This window comes from Camponotus floridanus, unplaced genomic scaffold (genome assembly GCF_003227725.1).
Source record: "Camponotus floridanus strain SB8 unplaced genomic scaffold, Cflo_v7.5 scaffold153, whole genome shotgun sequence".
Taxonomy (NCBI): Eukaryota; Metazoa; Arthropoda; class Insecta; order Hymenoptera; family Formicidae; genus Camponotus; species Camponotus floridanus.
This window is the reverse complement of record NW_020229274.1, coordinates 168,038-183,169: the sequence shown is the minus strand read 5'-3', so window position 1 is coordinate 183,169 and position 15,132 is coordinate 168,038. Positions and strand designations below refer to the sequence as shown.

Below are 15,132 nucleotides of genomic sequence, written 5' to 3'. Positions count from 1 at the left end.
AGGCAGGAACGGCGCGATATAAGTGATTACGTCCCAGTGAGAAATGTTGGTCGAATCTACATCAATTCAACATCGATTCGATCAACATTTCTCACTGGGGTGGGGCGCTCGCCGCGATCAGCTGATTGCTATACGTGATGGATGAGTGTAGCAATCAGCTAATCGCGGCGAGCGCCCCATGTCATCGTTTATATCGCGCCATCCCTACTTCTCGTACTCGTTCCGTAATTAGTTAACTATTTTCCTTTATAGTTTAAAAACTAAACTCTGGGCAAAATTTTTCAACAGGAAAAATCATTTTAGAATTCATTCAAGAATTTGATATTTTAGAGATAAACGTTTGTTCAGAATCACTCTATATAACTTTATATTATTATTTTATATATATATTTTAATATATATTGTACAATGTTATTTTTACAAATATGAAAATGTGATTTTAGAAAGTAAACAATATGTCTTACATGTTCACAGATAAAACATATTTAAAATAAAATAATAGTAGTGAAGATTCTAAAGTGCAATAAAATAATAAAATAAAATAACTAAAATAATCAGTGTTTTCTAAATATAATATTATACTACAAAATAAAATTAGACTTTTATTAAAATTTTATAAATTTATTAAATTATAATATTATTCTTATATATTCTTATATATCTTTACTTTAGAAGAAATATTTACTGTAGTAGAAAAAATGAAAAAAAATTTATAAAAAAATTAAAAATTATATTTCCGCGGCCTCTTCCTCTTCCTACTCCTCCTCTTCTAAAAAATCTGCTTCCTCTTCTCGAACTTCTTCCTCGTCTGCTCTCCATTCTTCCTCTCTCTGCGTGCAGACCATTTATATCTATAAAACATATGAGAGAAACATATTATAGCTTGATAAATAGAGAGATATAATTATTTTATATATTTAAACACACACGCGCGCTCTCTCACACACACACACACACACACACGCACATGCACGTACGCACGCGTAAAATAACAAATACATTCTTATATATATATATATATATATATATATATATATATATATAAATCCAAAATGATATATACAGGGCCATTTTAAGTGATCCACTCCAATAACTTTTTTATATTTGAATGTACAACAAAATGTTTCAAATAAAAGTTGCTTGACTTCGAAGGGGACAGAAGATGGGTGGCAAAAATTTGACCTTGGATAATCATTTGAGGGTCACATAAAGGTTACCTTCAATTTCTTAAATGGAACCCCCTATTTTTCATTGCATATTCTTGTAGCTTATCTCGAGAGCTTTCCAAAACACTATAATTAAGTACCTTTTTATTAAGTACTTTTTGAGTTATAAGGCTTGAAATAATTTCTTAATTTTACATAAACTATAAAATATCTAGTAAACCATTCATTTTTCGATTATCTTACCTTCATACTTTTATGTACAAAATAATGAGAGGAATCAATTGGTCTAAAGAAAATACATAGTTGTTTCTAAGAAAAAATATGTAATTTGCAATTAACAATTCCATATTTTTTCTTAAAAACAACTGTATGTTTTCTTTACACCAATTGATTCCTCTCATTATTTTGTACATAAAAGTATGAAGGTAAGATAATCGAAAAATGAATGGTTTACTAGATATTTTATGGTTTATGTAAAATTAAGAAATTATTTTAAGCTTTATAACTCAAAAAGTACTTAATAAAAAGGTACTTAATTATAGTGTTTTGGAAAGCTCTCGAGATAAGCTACAAGAATATGCAATGAAAAATAGGGGGTTCCATTTAAGATTTCAAACTTGCCCCCCCTCACCGCCCAGGGGGAGGGGTGGGGGGCTGATTTTAACGTCATTGTACGTCCCCCTCGAAATGACGAAATTTTGATTCTAACCATTTTTTCGTAGTGTGCTTATTTTTCGAGTTATTTGGCTGCCTAAGTTAAAATGGGTCACCCTGTATATATACAGGGTCTACCAAAAGTGTGGAAACCCCTAAATATCTCGGAAAATATACGTTTTACAGAAAAGTGTTTCCAACAAAAGTTGTAGGGTTTAAGAAGATCTATATACTGATTCTATCAGTTTGACCTTGGATGGCGTCGTCAAGGTCAGGTCAAGGTCACATTGACTTTTTTAAATGACACCCCCTACATTTGATTGCATATTCTTATAGCTTAATTCAAGAGCTTTCCAAAACACTATAATAATGTTCATTTTTATTAAGTACTTTGCGAGTTATGAGGGTTGAATGATAGAGTAGCGCCGGTATTAACATTATCCAAGGTGTACTACATGGAGGTTACTCGCTCGGATTTGCATCTGTTGTGTGTGTGATCCAGCTAACTAAGGCAAGATCGATTCCTCAACATATCCTCATATTTCGCTGAAGTCAAATTGCCAAAAAATTGCTCCATAAAACGTGTATGAAACGTCTCGTTAGTTCCTTCATTTACCGCTATGTGACGCACTACATGCAGTCTAACTCGCATTTAAAATTCAACTAAGAATGTATAAAGCTATCAAAGAACGAGCACCTTCTAACTTCAGCTTTGAGCAAGCAGAAATTAATTGTTATCGTCCAAATACAACGTACGATTAATTAAAATTAAACGTTTTAAAAATGGCTGGCGACTTGTCGGAACGTGAAAGAATCACTATCCTCATGATGCGTGGATGGGGTGATAACGAAAGATCGTTCTCTGATGTCGTTCGATTATTTAATGACACGTATCCGAACCGTTGAATTAATAAGTCCACTGTGTTAAAAACAATAGAACGTTTTAGACAAACTGGTAGCGTAAGAAATCGCTCTAAGTCAGGAAGACCATTGTCTGCAACCAACGAAGAAAAACAACTTGATGTTCTGCAGACATTTATTGAAGATCCCAATTCTAGTGTTCAGAGAGTCGCTCAAACTCACGATATTGCTCCCATGTCGGTTTGGAGAATTTTAAAGAAGAACAAGTTCCATCCATATAAATTGCAATACGTTCAAGAATTGCAAAACGGAGATGAGGAGCGTCGTATACATTTCTGTGAAAGAATGATGGCACTAATAGATGTCCGGCCCATCTTCCCTTATCAAATTGTTTTCACAGACGAGGCAACTTTTACCTTAACGGGAGAAGTTAATAATCAAAATTTTCGTTTCTGGTCAGATGAGAATCCGAATTGGGTGCGGGAAACTCACACACAACATCCACAAAAAATAAATGTATGGTGCGGAATAATAGATGGCTATTTAATAGGGCCGTTTTTTTTTGAAGAATATTTGAACGCTCAAAGGTATGAGAGATTACTTGTTGATCAAATAATTCCAGCCATACAGAATACTTTTCCAAATAATTTCCAAGAAATATGGTTTCAGCATGATGGAGCTCCTGCTCATTTTGGTGCAGGACCACGTCGTATTTTAAATGAGACTTTTCCGCTACGGTGGATAGGAAGAAGGAACGGAAATGAGGGAGGAGAGGATTGGCCACCTCGGTCACCAGATCTAACTCCTCTTGATTATTATCTATGGGGATATCTGAAGAGTAAGGTTTACAGAACAAAACCTAAAACCATTCACGAATTGATACAGCGAATAAGGGATGAAATGGCTTTGATACCTTTTGAAACGAATCGTAAAGTCATTTCTACATTCTACCAAAGATTAGCATATTGTCAGGAAGTAAATGGCAGCCACTTTCAGCATTTACTTTAACACATTGAAACACATTTGCAATCGTTTGGTGCAACCTAACCTGATCTCTGTATACACGCACCGCACGCACGCACACGCACACATTTCGAACAATTATTATGATAAATGAGCATCCACAAATTTATTTACTGTTTACTATGTCGATTGCTTTCCAGGTCTTTAAATGCTCGATTGTAATTTGGTTGGGTCTTTGCTTTTGCTGACTGGATCCACGACCGATCTTGCCTTAGTTAGCTGGATCACACACACAACAGATGCAAATCCGAGCGAGTAACCTCCATGTAGTACACCTTGGATAATGTTAATACCGGCGCTACTCTATCATTCAACCCTCATAACTCGCAAAGTACTTAATAAAAATGAACATTATTATAGTGTTTTGGAAAGCTCTTGAATTAAGCTATAAGAATATGCAATCAAATGTAGGGGGTGTCATTTAAAAAAGTCAATATGACCTTGACCTGACCTTGACGACGCCATCCAAGGTCAAACTGATAGAATCAGTATATAGATCTTCTTAAACCCTACAACTTTTGTTGGAAACACTTTTCTGTAAAACGTATATTTTCCGAGATATTTAGGGGTTTCCACACTTTTGGTAGACCCTGTATAATACTATATATTAATACTATATATATGTGTATATATATATATATATATATATATTATATATATATATTGCGACGCTTTTTCAATTCTAATTTTTATTCTCGCGGGGGAGCGGAAGCGCCGTCAAAAACACAAGGGTTTTGGTGTACTCGCGATCAGCGGGACAGGGATGGAGGGTGTCCGCGCGCGAGCCGCGGCGGAGCGAAGGCCGTCCCGATACCTCGGAAATGGGCGCCAGGCACGGTCTCTCACGTACCAGTTTTCACGAATTTTTCGAAAAGCGCGAAAGGATACGACAGCCCGCTTCGCCACGGGCTGGCTAGCTCGCCTAACGGTAGAGGGGCGGGGTTTGAAAGAAAAAGTTAATTGATTGAGCGAGCTTACTAAATTGACAGACAAAGACGGACACAGAAATCACGGATGATCGCCAGCCAAATAAAGAACGCGAGATTTAATAAAAAAAAAAATAACAGATTTATTAAGAGAGTAAGAAAGTATTAACAGAAAAGAAATAAAATTCGATACAGAATGGAAACAGAAATAATGTACTAGCCACGAACTGACAATAAATCTCGAAACGCTAGAAAAACGCGCGATATTCTAAGTCGGTCTAACAAAGAGCGTCTATTACGGAGGCTTGCTACAGTCGAAGCTCCTGAGAACAATAATTTCTATAACGGAATTTTGGTAATTCGAATTCTCGCTAACGGTCGTACCATACGCGATAGAGAGAGAGAGCGATAGTACCTGCCTATCATTCGCAGCTTCGACAGCCTCGCGGAGATCTTACTACTTAACTGCGTATCTCGCAATTTCCTCCGAGCGTACTCGAAGTCGACAACCCAGAAATAAGACAGCCGATTAGTTACGCAATAAGCGAAAAGATATTAGTTTCGCGAGGAGAGATCTCGCATACGATTGGCGGACGATACCGGCGAAGTTCGATAGCCGGCGGCGGTCGGAGATTTTTCCGCCTTTTTCTGCGACGCTCGCAACTTAAATTTTTCTGGCAATCGGGGCGATGCGACAATGTTGTGTCACACCCCCGATACCTTCAACAGCGTGAGAATTAATTATCTTCTCGGTCTCAAGGCAATAAGGAAGGCCGGGCGACAGTCCCGCACCGCGCCTCCTTCGATAGCCGCAATATTTGCCAGGAATTTCCTGACCTCAGATATCGATACTTAGAATCGTGCGATACCCGCACACCGCGACAATTTCGAGGAATTAAGTTTCTTTTTTTCGAGACGATCAATTCGCACGCACACAATGGACGCGACAATAATACGCAGTTTCACGCAATATTCACGAACGACGATGATACTACACGAAGACTCATTAATCACGACCAATTACGTTCCACAGACTCGCTCTGAGACATCTTCCAGAGGTGCGAGACGCGGCCTCGACAACCAAACGACAGCCCGTGCGAACTACGCATCGCTCGCGATTTACGATGCACGCGGTCAATACCCAACGATCGAATGCTACGCGTATTACGCACCCTGACACCCGGAGAGAGACGAGAATTACCCTACGATACGCACTTCCGTCGCCAGTGTCCGCGCTTCCTCAGCCGCTTGTCTCCTGTCGCCCGAAATGCACAAAATCGACCGACTCAGCAGAAGGCTCGAGCGGTCGCGAGAAACGTAATGGCGACGGCGACAGAACGGCCGGCGAGCGGACACAATCACGCTCGCGGAGCACAAAATTACGTGGGCAACCTCACCGATGAAGGCTTCTCCCGGCTGCGGGGATGATCCTCGGTCTCGTCCTTCACGGTCTGTCTCGTTCTCGAGCCCACTCATACGATAATACACAATGGGTGCTTTCCAATTGTTTAACACATCTTAACACAAACATACACAGGAAGGCACAAAGTGTAGCGATGTGCACGACTCAATTGGAACAAAGTTAATGTGCGACTTTCGAGTGGAGGGTTAGGATTCTTCATAACCATGTCCATCTTGATATTTTTTAATCCATGCTGAGGGTGATAGCATCGATATATAAAATGGATTGACCATTGCGTGTAGACAGGCATCAAATTCGATGAAAGTTTCTTGATCATCACTCAAACAATAAATAACGCCCTCATTCGAATAAATAGTTTTTTCCTTAAAGCAAATATGTTCATACAATTCTTCTCCATTTGGTAAAAGGGAAAAACATGTTGCACACGTAAAATTTGTGTAATTAGTCTGTAAATAATTCGAAGCAAAGTTATTAACATACATAGATGTATATATATGCATAATATTATATAATATATAAATAATATATAAATAAAATATATAAATGCATATTATATTAATATATAAATATGAATGAAAATTTAATCAGTAATATATCTAACCTGCAAATATGCAAAAGAGACAATTTTATTTTATTTATTAAATATAATAAAAAAATTAATTGTACAAAAACTCATTAATTTGAATTACTTACTTCAATGATACTTTTAATATTTTTATTGTCCATTTTTGTATTTGTATGGTGTACTTTAATGGTTGTCTTTTAATTAAAAAGGATAAAACGAAAAGAAAATTGCCAACATAATCGCCGTCAGTCTGTAACCGCATATTTCATTTGTCCCTAGAAAACAGAAGGTTACACAAGTTGACTAGTAGCCCTCGAGCTGAGTACGGATGTGTAAAGTTGTGTCGGCAGTTACGGCAATTGGAACGCGACTTGTGTCGCCGTGTGCATAAAAGTGTCTAGGGATATCTCAATTGGAAAGCACCCAATATACTTCTTGACTGCTTCAGTCGAGCGGCCGCGGCAAAGTGAGCCCTGGATCCTGGATCTCGCGATCCAGGGTCGATGGCGGGGTCGTTGGCCGCGCAGGGGGATGCGCGGACCCCCGGCCAATTAGCGGCCGACACGCGCGAGGTCCCGGCGCCTCGCGCGCCACGCGAGGCATTAACGCGCCCCGCGCGAAATAGCGCCAAATCTAAATGCTGTCGCGGGCCCTTATATGGCCCGGGTGAAGTCCTTCCCGGACGTATCCTCTCCTGGAGGATGGCTGTCGCAGCGGCTGTCGTTCCCGGCTGTCGAGGGGAGGCCATGCTGCTCTCCCCTGTCCGGATTCACGATGCAGGGCTCTCTGGGACAGGATCCTCTGCTCTTATAAATTTCCCTCGGCTGTCGTTTTTAGCCGTCGCGGGGAGGCAATGCTGCTCTCCCCTGTTCTTCGGTGTTCGGTGGTGAGGTGCCTCAATCCAGACTCGACACAAATACAAGATAGTAAAAAAAAAAGAATTAATATTACACGCAATTTAGTATTACTCGCTCGGCTCTCCGGGGAGTACAATAGCTCTCTCTCTCTCTTGACCTTGGGCGCGGCCACTCGGCTTGCGCCCCGTCAAAATTGCCGGGGCGAATGTACGCGACGTGACGGCCACGTCACAATATATATATATATATACAGGGTGTCAATTAAGTCCCGGGACGGCTGAATATTTTCTCATGTAAGGTATTTTTGAAAAAGGTCAAGGTCATTTCTGAAGTAATTTTCAATGAGGAATTCAACGGTGACCTTCAATTTGACCTTGAGCTTGACCTTCAAGGTTATTTGAAGGTCAAAGTGTTTTTTTTAAATAGGAACCCCTATTTTTGATTGTATATTCTTATAGCTGACCTCGAGAGCTTTCCAAAACACTATAATAAAATATTTTTCCCTCAAGCATTTATCGAGTTATGATGCTTCAAATCATTTCTTAATTTTACATAAACCGTAAAATATCTTGTAAAATATTCACTTTTCGATTATTTTACCTTAATACTTTTATGTACAAAATAATGAGAGGAATCAATTGGCGTAAAGAAAACATATAGTTGTTTCGAAAAAAAATATATAATTTGCAATTAACAATTACATATTTTTTCTTAAAAATAACTATGTCTTTTCTTTAAATTCTAAATTTTGTAAATAAATGTATACATATTTTTAATTGAAAAATTAATATTTTTCAAGATATTTTACAGTTTATGTTAAATTAAGAAATGATTTCAAGCCTTATAACTGGAAAAGTACTCAATGAAAAAATACTTTATTACAGTGTTTTGGAAAGCTCTTGAGGCAAACTACGAAAATATGCAAAACTATGTAGGGTGTCTTATTTAAAAAGTTGGAGGTGACCTTCACGTGACCTTCAGATGACTCTTCAAGGTCAAATTAATAACACCATCTTATGTCCCCCTTTAAGCCATACAACTTTTGTCTCAAATATTTTTCGATTTAATGCAGTGTTTTTGAGATACTCGCATGTATTGATTAAAATGTCTATTTTAATGGTCTACCCTGTATATATATATATATATATATATATATATATATATATATATATATACCCTACATACATATACCCTGTATATATATATATATATATATATATATATACATATATATATATATATATATATATATATATATAGGGTGTTTCATTTTAATCCGACCACCTAAATTTCTCGGAACCTAAGCAAGATAGAGAAAAATGTTTTAGACAAAAGTTGTATGATTTCAAGGGAGACATAAGATGGTGTCATTAGTTTGATCTTGAAGAGCCACTTGAAGGACACGCGAAGGTCAGCTCCAACTTTTTAAATAGGACACCCTATATGCTTTTGCATATTCTTGTAGCTCATCTCAAGAGCTTTCCAAAACACTATAATTAAGTTAATTTTCATTAAGTACTTTCCAAGTTATGAGGCTTGAAATCATTTTTTAATTTTACATAAACCGTAAAATATCTTATAAAATATTCATTTTTCGATTATCTTACCTTGATACTTTTATATACAAAATAATGAGAGGAATCAATTGGTGTAAAGAAAACATACAGTTGTTTTTAAGAAAAAATATGGAATTGTTAATTGCAAATTACATATTTTTTCTTAGAAACAACTATGTGTTTTCTTTACACCAATTGATTCCTCTCATTATTTTGTACATAAAAGTATCAGGTAAGATAATCGAAAAATGAATGGTTTACTAGATATTTTATGGTTTATGTAAAATTAAGAAATTATTTCAAGCCTTATAACTCAAAAAGTACTTAATAAAAAGGTACTTAATTATAGTGTTTTGGAAAGCTCTCGAGATAAGCTAGAAGAATATGTAATGAAAAATAGGGGGTTCCATTTAAGAAATTGAAGATAATCTTTATGTGACCTTCAAATGACTATCCAAGGTCAAATTTTTGCCACCCATCTTCTGTCCCCCTCGAAGTCAAGCAACTTTTATTTGAAACATTTTGTTGTACATTCAAATATAAAAAAGTTATTGGGATGGATCACTTAAAATGGCCCACCCTGTGTATATATATACATATATATATATATGTATATATATATATATATATATATATATATATATATATACAGTGTGTCAGGGAATTTTTGATCTTGACGAAGTAAGAAGATAGATAGGCTCAAATTAAGAAAGAAGGACCTCTATTGTTTTGTGATTGTCGCAATAATTAACGAAAAATTAAATAAAGAAGATCGACCAATGCGCGTGGTTAGAGTATGTAAGCGCGTGGCGAAGGCTCCTCCCCTCCCCAATTACCGCTTCACCGCGCGCCGCCATTATGTTACAGTCAAACCGCCTTCACCGTGTGCTTCTAGCCGCATTGGTCGATATTCTTTATTTAATTTTTCCTTAATTATTGCGACAATCATAAAACAATAGAAGTCCTTCCTTCTTAATTTGAGCCAATTTACCTCCTTACTTCGAAAGATTAAAAATTTCCTGACACTCTGTACACACACACACACATATATATATATATATATATATATATATATATATATATAGAATGTGCCATTTTGTTTTTTACCAATATCACGATATCATAGGATTTTAGAAAAAAAATGTTAAGCAAGAATATGGTTTCAAAGGAGACATAAGATAGTGGCAATTATTTAATCTAGTACTTTTTAAGATTTAAAAATTATAGTGCCGAGCATTAGCATTACCCAAAAAGTATTGCGTGGTGATTGCACGTTGGATTTATACCTCTATTGTATGTGTGTGTGTGTAAAATATAAGAGTATGAACAAATATTAACTCATTAATTGTTTTATGCGTATTAAAAATAAAGGCAGTGCGAAAACAATTGTTGTGATCTGCTTTGATCATCGTCGCGATCTGAACGAGTTTAATCTACATAATGCATATACCAAGAAAATGAGTTTACATGTTTCATTAGACAAATTGAATTTGAAAATGGTCGTTAGTTGTTGATCGATAAAACTTTAAGTGCATGTTAAAAAAAATTAAAATCTACACGATATGAAAAATCAATACGAGACGCTAAATATAGTTGCAATAATCGATGCTTCTTGCAAACAACTTTCAAAACGTTAAAATAATTGTGTACATAAACTAGCGATTCAGTAAAACATATAAAATTTTTCATTTTTTCGAATAAAAAGCATGAAATTGACTTGTATATCTTTACAAGACTAATTGTAAATAAAATTTAGACATCACTAGTCTTGAATGGAAATATTTGTACATATACAGAATTTTCAATAATTCACAATGTTAAAAATAAATATACAAATAAAATAATGTTAAAAATAAATCTACAAATAAATATAAAATATATATATAAACTATATATATATATATATATATATATATATATATATATACTTATATATATATATAAAATATGCATATATAAACAAATAAAGTTAATTTCAAAGAAATTAATTCTTGCATTTAAGAATCAAAAAATATAATTAATTGTTATGATTATATATTATTATTTATTATAAAAAAATTGTAATATTATATATAAATTATATCCCATTAAACAAAACTCAAAAAGAAATACATCAAGTATAAACGAATGTCTTTAAAAATCTAAAAATCTAAAAAGATAATAGAAAAATATGATAGAAAGATGATAGAAATAACAAATTTTAAAAACCAATATGTGAGCAATACAATAAGTTAAGTACTAGAGTAATAAATTATATGCTATTAATTTCTAAACGTTACTAAACGTTACTAAATAAGTTAAGACTCTTTTAATTTCTAAAGCATTTTGTATATAATGTATATAGTTTAAAAATATAGTTTAAAAATATAGCAAAAAATTTTACGTAAATTCTAAATCGTATAAATGGCTTCCAGATCGAAGTAAATAATATATATTTACATATAATTACAAATTAAATATTCATTTATATACAGGGTGCGCCAAAAGTCTGGATACACCTAAATATCTCACAAACAGTGCATTTTAGAAAAAAATGTTTCAGACAAAAGTTGTTTGATTTCGAGGGGGCCATAAGATACCATTGGTTTGACCTTGAAGAGTCATTTGAAGGTCACGTGAATGTCACCTTAATTTTTTTAACCGCCTATTTTTACATAAACCATAAAATATCTAGTAAACCATTCATTTTTCGGTTATCTTACCTTCATACTTTTATGTACAAAATAATGAGAGGAATCAATTGGTGTAAAGAAAACACATAGTTGTTTCTAAGAAAAAATATGTAATTTGCAATTAACAATTCCATATTTTTTCTTAAAAACAACTGTATGTTTTCTTTACACCAATTGATTCCTCTTATTATTTTGTACATAAAAGTATGAAGGTAAGATAATCGAAAAATGAATGGTTTACTAGATATTTTATGGTTTATGTAAAATTAAGAAATTATTTCAAGCCTTATAACTCAAAAAGTACTTAATAAAATGTACTTAATTATAGTGTTTTGGAAAGCTCTCGAGATAAGCTACAAGAATGTGCAATGAAAAATAGGGGGTTCCATTTAAGAAATTGAAGGTAATCTTTATGTAACCTTCAAATGACTATCCAAGGTAAAATCTAAGGTCACCGTCGGATTGCCCGGGAAAAATCCTACAACTTTTGTCTAGGTCATTTTCCTCTGATGCGTATTTTTCAAATTATCCAGCCGTCCCGGAACTTTTGACACACGCTGTATACTCCTGGGGCTGTTTCGCTTGTTCGGACTATTCCTATATGATTCTGATTTACAGCTGCTTTAATAATTGTCTCGCTGCGTGGTTTCAGAATTATTTTTCTGCATGGATGTAATTTTAATATACAATACTATGCTTTATTTTTATTTGATTTCGTTTGTAATCGCAGGCTGCTGTTTGTTTTTTAAGGAAATCTATTCCTAAAATTCCTTCATGCTCTATTGCTATGTCATCCTTTACGACATAAAATGCATGCTTGATAGCACGTTTGTTGAGTGTAATTGTCGCGTACATTTTCCCTAGTGTGTATAATTTATGTCCACTGATTCCTGTGAGTGCAATTTTCTTTTCGTATACAGGTGTATCGTCCTTTAAATTTTTCAATTTAGGGAAATTGTTGATCCGGAATCGTACAGCATATTTATCATTTCGCCTTTTACTTCACGGATTGGTAGTGATACCTGCAGCTCGTCTTTGACTGTGTGCGTGTTTTTTATATGCGTCACGCAATACTCTAAGGCAGGTCGCGGTTGTTTCTTTCTCGCTTCCTCCTCTTCTTCTTCTTCGCTATCACTTGGGGAATCGGTGCTCGTTTTTCTCTGTCTATGCGGAGTCTTTTGCTCACGCTCGCTTTCTTTATGTTTTATTTGATTAACCGGCTTAGAATTACGGTTATTATTAGTGTTATTTATTTTAGGACGTCCGTTCAGGCTCCAGCATTCCTCGCGGGTGTGTCCTGTCTTTTTACAATATTTGCAAAATTTATTCAAAGTATTTATTCGTGGATTTTTCCGGTTTTGGTAATATATATATTTATTACTGCTTCGACAATCGCGTCCGTAGTGTCCAGATTTTCCGCATTTATAACATTGTATGTTAGTATCTCGAATTGGTCGCGTTTTAACGTCGAATTTATTTTTATAGGAGAAGCCGGATGCTCGTGTTACAGACGGGCCGATAAGCTTCTCCTCCGCGCTCGCGCCATTTATCGCTTCTTGGAGCGAAGTATATCTTTGTGATCGCACAAGAATTTTTAATTCATCGCGTAATCCGATTTGAAAATTTATTAGCGCTTGTTTTTTAATGGTTTCTTGTATTGCTTGTTTAAATGAAGGAGGCCGTTCTTCTCCTTCCACCATGGACTCATATAGTTTCATGGCTAACGTACACGACACGTTGGCCGAATGCATGGGCGGTTTCACTTGACTTTTGTTTTAAAGAATTAAATTCTATCTGTAAGTGTGTTGTGCTTTGCTTCGCTTGATAGCAAGTTTCGAGTTGTGTTTTTAATTCTTCTAATGTCTGGATATCTCGCGTTTCGAAATCTTGCATGGCTTTACCTCTTAATTTAGTATATAAGATTGCTTGTATTAACGATTCTTCGTCCGCGGGATTAATATTTTGTACCGCGTACGTACAAGCGTTTAAGAATTCCTGTAATCTATGTCGCGTCGTCCCATCAAACTCGGGAATCATTGTTCGCGCTTCTTTTAATGATACATAGTGCGGGGCTGCGCTACGTCGGTTTCGTATATCGCGTTGAGTGCGTCCGTACGTTACGTCGAGTGGGACAGTGTTTGCGTTTACTCGCGTTTCGTTTAAATTTGCTTGTGCGGTTTGTATATCTCGCATTTGTTCGCGCATGTACTGCATTTCGGTTTGCATTTCGCGGAAACTGTGTACGAGTTCGGCGAGTAATACGTTACTCGTTCCTTCGGCCGGCTGACCTGCGTCCTCATAGGCCGCGGCTGCGTTTAGTTCGGCCTGTTGCGCTCGCATGCGCTCGATTTCTCTATCGACGGCTTCGTTTTCCATATTCACTTGCGCACGTGGCTCGAATAAACTAATATCAACTGATATCGGTGAATAATTTCTTCGTTCTGTAACGCGACTTGGTCCGTCTTGTACCGAATTATCGTTATTACTCGGTTCGTGTTCCTCAGACGAATTAGAACTCGAATAATGTTTTTCTACATTTTTCCGCACGCTTCTACGAATATCGCGAGCAGCTTCTTCTGCTACTCGTATCGGAGTTACAGTTCCGAATCTATTTGCCAATCGGGGTGGCACGCTCAGAAATCGTGGACTCTTAAATTTTACTTGTTTTGACGGTGCTGACATTTAAATAAAGTTCGACTTACAGTAGTAGTACGGTGATTCGCATGGTCGTCACTTATCGGGTCGCTTATCAGGTCGCTCGACTGCTGATGCTGCTGGTGGGTCGTTGTCCCACGTTGGTGCGTTGTCCGTCGGCGATGCGTTGTCCGTCTGCGTTGCGTTGCCTTGGCCGTGAATCGACGTTGGTCCTTGAGCGCTGGTGTTTCCTTTCGGCTTTCAGCTGCTTGGCCGTGATTTCTTTATCACTGTCGTCCGTATGTGTTGTGTGCTGGTTGAGTCTATCTGCTTTAATATGGCAGTTGCTTTCTCCAGTGTATTAATTTTGTATTTTCTTTTGTTGCAGGCGTTAAGGATCCAGGATGGTCCTCGATCTCGACTATCCCACCGCTGCCACCAGAAATATTGTGCCGGACGCGGCACAAGGTGTGGGGTAGCCGGGAGTTTCAAGTTAATTCCTAGATTTTTGGTGCAACTTTTATTATAAATTTCTTTTATACAAATGTATTCATTTATTCGACATTAGTCAGTTTCTTTCGAGCCCTCTCTTCGTCGTCTTTTTCTAAATCGCTTCGTTCTCAGATTTAGGGTGTTTATCAATTTCGTCGGATGTTTCGTCGTACTATATAATGGCTAGCCCTCGGTCTCGCACTAGTTGTTTGATTTATAATTAACGACTGTCCGCCGCGGATTCGCGGTGGACGGCTTTTATTTCCTCGGTTTCGGGGGTGTTTTGGAGGGAATCGCCTAGCG

At 36.3% G+C, this 15,132-nt stretch overlaps 1 long non-coding RNA gene across 1 annotated transcript; it reads right to left on the bottom strand.

Annotated features, from left to right (window-relative positions):
• Positions 1 to 741: 741 nt before the first annotated feature.
• LOC112637341 lies at positions 742 to 7,042 on the bottom strand. The gene is made up of 3 exons (XR_003122503.1): positions 6,747 to 7,042; positions 6,028 to 6,499; positions 742 to 851 (listed from the first exon to the last, which is right to left on the bottom strand). It is a non-coding gene; the product is annotated as an uncharacterized LOC112637341 (long non-coding RNA).
• Between the last annotated feature and the right edge of the window lie 8,090 nt (positions 7,043 to 15,132).